We start from the raw sequence: 7426 nt of genomic DNA on the forward strand, positions 1-7426 counted from the left end.
AGTTTCTTCAAAATTCTCAAATACAAATGGACTGGACATTGTGAATGTAATTTTTACCTGATAATTCTTCTTATTGTATATAGTTTTACTGTGTTAGAGTTAAAACCTTTCCTTTCTATTTAGACAAAAAAGGGGGGGAAATGTTGCAGGACACGATAACTCTGTGAACCCAAGATTGTGTTATTTAATGCTGGAGATGCATCCAGCAGCTAGTTGATGGAAAGTAGTCATAGAGAGTCTGGGGAAGCTTGGAAATTTCAGCTGGTTGCTTCTCAGCCTGTTTGAGCTAGCAATTTTCATCACAGCATCTAACTCCCAAATCTTTATCAGTAAATAGAAAGCCAGAGAATTAGTTAGAAACTGCATTTGGCAGCAGTGGCAAGTGGCAGATCCAGTGGGATGCAGAAGACCAGCCAGGCCACTGCCTGAGCAGTGGAGCAGTGACTGCTGGGTTGCAGTTAATAGCTGAAACAGCAACAGATTTAAGTGGACTTGCTGCATTTTTGATAAATAAAGTATATTTGATAATCTGGTTTATAATTTCCTAAAATCTTTTCAGGTTCACAGTAATATTTATCTAGCTTTCTGTCTTTGATTTTTTTAGAAAAATAACTTTAGCTATTTAGATAAACTAAGTCATACAAAAACTGTGATATTCTATTTTGAAGCTAAAGGTAATTCAGATTTTAAGACTTAAACATAACAGGGATGAAGCTCTCAAATCCTAACCTGAAATAACTACTAATTACTATTTTATAAGCTTTTCATTTGATTACAACAGTATGACCTCAGTATAAACCAATGGCCAAAATTGGCAAATTTGTGATTTCCAAATTCTCACAAATCATTAATAACTGCTACTGTCATGTACTATGGAATAAGCCTTCTGTACACTATGTGAATATATGTCTCTATGATTTCTTTAATAAACAAGCCGACTCTCCAATAGCTGAACAGGATGGAGTTAGGTGGGACAATCAAGCTGAGGATATTGGGATAAAGAAGGGTGGAGTCTGGAGAGTTGCCAGGAGCTGTAGATTGAGTAGGACATGCTGAAGGACAGGTAAAGCCATGAGTCACATGAAAGAATGTACGTTAATAGAAATGGGTTAATTTAGGTTGTAAGAGGTAGTTAGTAATATGCCTGAGCTATTGGCTGAGTATTTACAAATAATATTAAGCCTCTGTGTGGTAATTTGGAAGTGGCTCCCAGGATAGGAAAGCTCCACCTACAGTCACAGACAAAGGGTCGCCAAATATCTTATACTTAAGCTTGCTCTGATACACTTCCAAAGTCTCTTTTTTCTAAGGCTCTACTTCCTTACTCCTAAAAATCCTTTATTCCTATAGTTTCTTGCATGCTGCTCTATACTGTAAACTGTTATTTCAGGATTTTTAAGTTGTTCATCTGAAATGATTTTAAAGTCTGCAATTTGTAACAAAGTCTGTTTCCTGTGAAAAATTGTGTTTGTCACACTGTTAGATTTGAGAAAATTTATTTCTTTATCTTTTTAATTCATTTTTTGATAATTTCATACTTGTATGTAATGTGTTTTGATCTCATCAACAATTTCCCCCAACTCCTCCCAGACCACCTCCATCACGTCTTCTTCATGATTTTTTAATTAAAATTTGCCTCAGTATTGCTCCTGTTGATTTATTTTAAAATGTATTGACTGAAAAGCATTTCAATTTATAACCATTTTATTATTTTCAATTCTTATAATATTATCAGAAATGTCCTATGATACTAATTTTAAAAATGTTAGCATAGGCTACATGGTAATAAAGGGATTTGCCCTATTCTTTGAAGTGCATATCTAGTTCAAATAAAAATTCATGTACTATTTCAATGTTATTTAACAGAATTATGTGTAAAACAAAGAATAAATAGATAAAATATTTTGAACTTTTAAACCACTGTGTTTATGTTTATAGTGAGTTTCAGAGAATACTTTCAATAACAGAGGTTACAGTTTCATGTGACTGAAACAAAGGATGTTTCGTCTCACTTCTGTTCTCCTGTTTTGCAAGAAACCGCGAACAATCTCCTTTACTCAGTTCCAGTTTGTTGATCTCAATTAGTTAAGGGGCAAATGTGACTCAACCAGAAAGATACCCATTATGAATTCTGTATTACTCCCCTCATTATTACTTCATCCAAGGAGTACAAGGATAATGACTGGGTTGCTTCTATTGATGATAACAACTCAGTACACATTGTAAAATTATTATTATACCAGCATACATGCATGTAAGTAAAGCCTTTGGGTCTGGCTTTGAGAGAAATGTTTGCTATGTTATGTTTGCCTGGAAACTGTTTTGAGACTGTTTAAACCATGAAGAAATGTTGTTTCTGTGGAGAGTCTGCACTTGGTGCCACATGAGAGCTTGCAGCTGCACTGCCCTTGGTTCTAAGACACTCCTGGCAGACCTAGTACTGATCTTTGTGTGGGTTGTCTGCTCTCATGGCAGCAAGGGCATAGGAGATTTTCCTGAGGAGGCTTCTAAGGATAGCTGTCCTCCTCAGGTCATTACCAGACAACAGCTGTGAAAGCCTTTTTCTGAAGGGAGCATGTTGCAGGCAGGTAGTCATACTCATTTGCACATCTGGCCCCGAAGCTTCCATTCAGAGCCCTTTTCATTGGGGGCTACAGCTGACATAGTTTGCAATTGTATCTGTGGTAGTTAGAATTTGTAGAAAATATCTTGAACAAAAATACTCCCCTGTACTCTGACTTGGTGGATTTCCATTCCTAGATCTTCCTTGTGTATCTTCCTGTCCATGAGATGAGAGGAGCCTCTGTAGTAAGATTTCTTAGCTACATGTCACCCGATCTTTATTCAAGTGTCCTTCAACAGGGGCAAAATGGAACAGTAGTATGTGAACACACTGCTTCTCAACCTAGTTTGACTGCAATAAATGTACAAGGACTTGTCAGATATTCTCTCTGTTCTGTTTCAACAGCTCAATACCAGATAGGTTTCAGAAGAAAGTATAGAGAGAGCTAAGAATCAGTAGACCATTCTTGGGCTGTGAAACAAGTGAGGCTGAAGAAGAAATGATTTCCTGTATTGATCATAATTGCTCACAATGGTTTTACATTGTATTTGGGAATAAAAACTTACCTGTAATATAGAGTATCTATTGGGTTAATACAGATCCATACTTTTAACAGTTGTTACCAGGGTTATAGGTATTTGGTAGATTCCAAGAATCACATATTAAATCATTATATGTTCGTTTATTAATTCTATTTTCCCTTCCACTTTCAGCACAAATGTATATTTATGCAATTAAGTCATGGATTTCAGCTTTGGGCCTTATTTAGTGAATGTTTCAAAAATATGTGCCTTAAATGAATGTATGTTCAAGTTAGTTCTTTATCTAGCTACAATGATCACTTACATACATCTTAAACATAAAATATGGTATCTGTCTTTTAAAACTTGGATAATTATTACACAAAAAATGTAATGCCTTTTACATGGCATGTTTTTGTGTGTATGTGTACATGTGTGTGGGTGCCCATGTACCATGTCACTGGTATGGGGTTAAGAGGACAACTTTGGGAGTGGGATTTCCCTTCTGTCATGTGAATTCTAAGGATTGAACTTTGTCAGGTATGGCAATAAGTACCTTTATCTGTTTAGTGTTTTGTCTTTCCTCAGAATCACATCCAAAATATTTCACTGTTCATGTTATTTTATTTGTGTGACTATATCATGTGTTTTAATGCTCAATATGGACAGAAGAGGAATCATCTAAATTTGGAGTCAAAGGTTGTTGTGAGTCACCCAAGTTAGCTGCTAAGATTAAGATTCTCTGGAAGAAAAAATGGAACCAACTGTCAAGACCTCAGGTAAAATTTTACAGTGATATTGGAAACATGCTGTATCCTTTAATATTGATGTTATAAAGCTATTGTTTGAATTTAATATAGATTAATTAATGTACATTCTAATGCTAATAACCATTTGATGTATTTTCCTATTGGATGTTCTTCGTTTCCTCAAATAACACATAATTTAAAAATATTGTACAGGGCCGTGCCTGAGATAAATCCTCTACTTAGGAACTTCAGTTGAGCTTTTTACTGAAAAATGATTATTTACTATGAGCTGTCTTGATGTTTAGTCACATAAGCTTTCAAATGAAAGCAGAGTCCAACACATCCTAAAAAGAATACTCAAGTATCCAGACATCTGTGGCTATGAAGAAATGTGGGCAACACAGTGATCAGTTCACATATTCAAAATTATTTCAGTGTATGCCCGGCTGGTTTGAGCTTCTATATATGACAAAATAACTCCTATCTTTCTGTTTCTGAATTCACCTATTTAGTATAAACGAAATGATTTAATTCATTTCTGTGTATAAACAATACTTTGCTGTGTATATCCACCACATTTCCCATACTCTTCTGTGGATGGATATTTAGGGAGATTCCACATATACATTATTCATATACATTATTTTGAATAATTGTGCAACAAGTTTAATGAGCATGTATCACTTGTTATTAAGCAGAAATTCAGAAGTAGAGTGGTAATTACATGCTAATAAGTTGGCAAGAAGTGTAAAGGAGCAATTAGTAGGACCTCCTTAAATAAGAGAGACAAGTCTACAAATGTCAAAAGCTTATATTTGGGGTAAAGTGCAAAATCAAATATCTTTAATTTTGAAATTTTATAAACTTATTCAGAAGAGTATATAAGAGACAGACTAAATTTCAGTATTAGTGCACATATTAATAAAAAATTAGAAATAGAATGACACACAAACCATTGCATGATAATACAGAAGTATGCCAATAGAATACCATTATCCATTGGGAGACAGAAAGGGGTGGATCTGGATGGGAAGGAAGATAGGAAGGAACTGAAAAAAGTAGAGAGAGAATTTTGTAAATCAGGATATAATATGTGAGAAAATCTATTTTTCATAAAAGGGAAAAATCATGTTTTGAAAGATAAATGAGAGCCAGGAGATAAGAGAGAAGGATGGATCTCTAAGCATCTGTCCATCGACTTCTGGGCTCTCTGGGAGGCCTCTGCCCTTCCATGATATGATCATTTAAAGGGGACTGATGGATTGTTTTTTTTTCGGAGGCATTGCATTTTGACAGAGAAAGAATTTCAGCCTCTCAGTTTCCTTCAATTCAAAATCATTTTTATCTAACTTGGTGATCTCACTTTGCCACCTGCTAGTGGTCCTACCTCTACAGGCTTCCCCTGTAAGTGCCAGCAGGTGAAAGGCTAGCAACATCCGCTCCTTGTCCTCCTTTATCTCTCACTTATGAAAGTAAAAAGAATTAAGAAACTTTAAATTATTTTTAAAATGAAAATAAAATGCTTTAAAATGAATTAGAATATATCTATATAAAATAGACATACACAGAGAGATACAAACATATATAATAGATAAATATTCTGAATTTTCTTGGTTTTCTTGGGTCTCTTTAATAGGTTTATTAATTTATTTTAATTTTTGTTTGTCTTTTCCTCCATTCCTTTAAGGAAATTTTTCATTTCCTCTTTAAATATCTCCATCATCCTCATAAAGTTACATTTAAAATCGTTTTCTTCTGCTTCTTCTGGGTTAGGATAATCAAGTTATCCTGTTGTATGACCACTGGGTTCTGGTGTTACCATGTTGCATTTTAGGTTGTTGGATGAATTCTTGCATTGGAGCCTACTCGTCTCTTCTTCCAATTGGTGCCAGCAGTGTCTTGCCTTTTGACCCAATCTTTGCAGTTTCTGTCTGTACCTTTGGAAACTGTTCTTGGTCTGCTCTGTACTGCAGTTGTCTTTGACTCAATGAGCCACTGAGGTCTTTCTTGGCCCATTCTTTTGGCCCACTCTTCTGAACTTCTCTCTTGGTCTGAACTCTTGATCTGCTCTCTTGGTTCACTCTGTGCAATCACAGCCTGAGCTTCAGAGATCCTCTCTTGGTACTCTTTGTGTAGTAACAAGCTGTGTTTTAGAGTTTCTCTGAGGTCATTGGGGATATGAGGGCTTGGGAGCAGAATGGGACTTGTAGCTTACAGGGTTCAATCGATGGATTGGGGGTGTTGGAGCAGCCTACCTGCAGGAATCTTTCCTGCTGACTGACTAGAGAAGATGAGGCAGGTTGGGGAGGGGCCCGGAGTTTTTCCCCAGTAGGGAGGATCTAGAGAGTGGGGTGCCCCACTGGGTGGGTGATCACTCACCTCTTGGTCCTCTCTGTGTAGTTGCAGCATGTGTTTTGGAATTCCTCTGAGTTTGTGGGGATTAAGAGGATTTGGGGAAAGAGTGGAACTTGCAGCTTACAGGATTTGATCAATGGGGTGGAGGTGTTGGAGCAGTCTACCTGCAGAAAGTTTGCCTGCTGACTGTTTAGAAAGCTGATGCAGGAAGAAGAAGGGCTCAGGGTCTGATCCCCTTGTATGGAGGACCTAGAGAGTGAGATACTCCGCTGGGTGGGTGATCTCATCTCTTGGTCCTCTCTGTGTAGTACAGCCTGTGTTTCCGTATTTGAAATTTTTAAAAAAATATTTTAAAACTACTATAATACTATGATTTCTTTTTATTCATGAAACATGTTTGATGGAAAGTAATGTAGAAAATACAATAGTATATAAATTATTACAGAATAGAGAAAGTCAATATATTAATGAGCCCTTTATTATTCAAAATATTAAAAAATTGATGAATTTTATAGCTTTAAATATTAGTTTTAAATTCTCAAATATCTTAGTAGATCTTCATTAATTTATATATATATATATATATATATATATATATATATATATATGAAGCACACATAATTTTAGTTTTTTATATTTTAATACGCCAACAAAGTAACAGGTTTGCTTACAACATTTTCACTCATGCTTGGTTTTGGTTGACTCTCCCATGTTTGGTTTTTAATCACACCTTCATTACACCTTCTCCACTATACCCTTTTGATTATTTCTCCTTTAAAGTTTATATCAAATGTGCACTATTACCCAATGCCTCACTTAAAGAAATCTTTTTTCTCATCTCATATTCCCCTTTCTAATTCCTGTCCTCTACACAAAGACATTCCCACATAAATGTACATATTTAACAGAAGCCATCTGCATAAGAGAAAACAGAGTATTTGTCTTTCTGAGCTTGGATTATCTCACTTAATATAGTATTTTATGGGTCTATCGTTTTCCTACAAATTTTGATTTCATTTTTATTTATGGTTGAATAAAATTGCTATATGCATCATAATTTCATCATCCATTGATGTGTTGGTAGATATCTAGACTATCTCCATAGTGTTGCTGTTGTGAAAACAGCAACAATAAACATGAATGTGGAAACATCTCTGTAGCAAAATGTAGAATGATTTGTGCATATGGTCTATAGCTTGGGCATATGGTAGTTATATTTTCAGTGTGGACAATCTCAA

The sequence above is a fragment of the Myodes glareolus genome, chromosome 3 (assembly GCF_982192425.1).
Source record: "Myodes glareolus chromosome 3, mMyoGla1.1, whole genome shotgun sequence".
In the NCBI taxonomy this organism is placed as follows: domain Eukaryota; kingdom Metazoa; phylum Chordata; class Mammalia; order Rodentia; family Cricetidae; genus Myodes; species Myodes glareolus.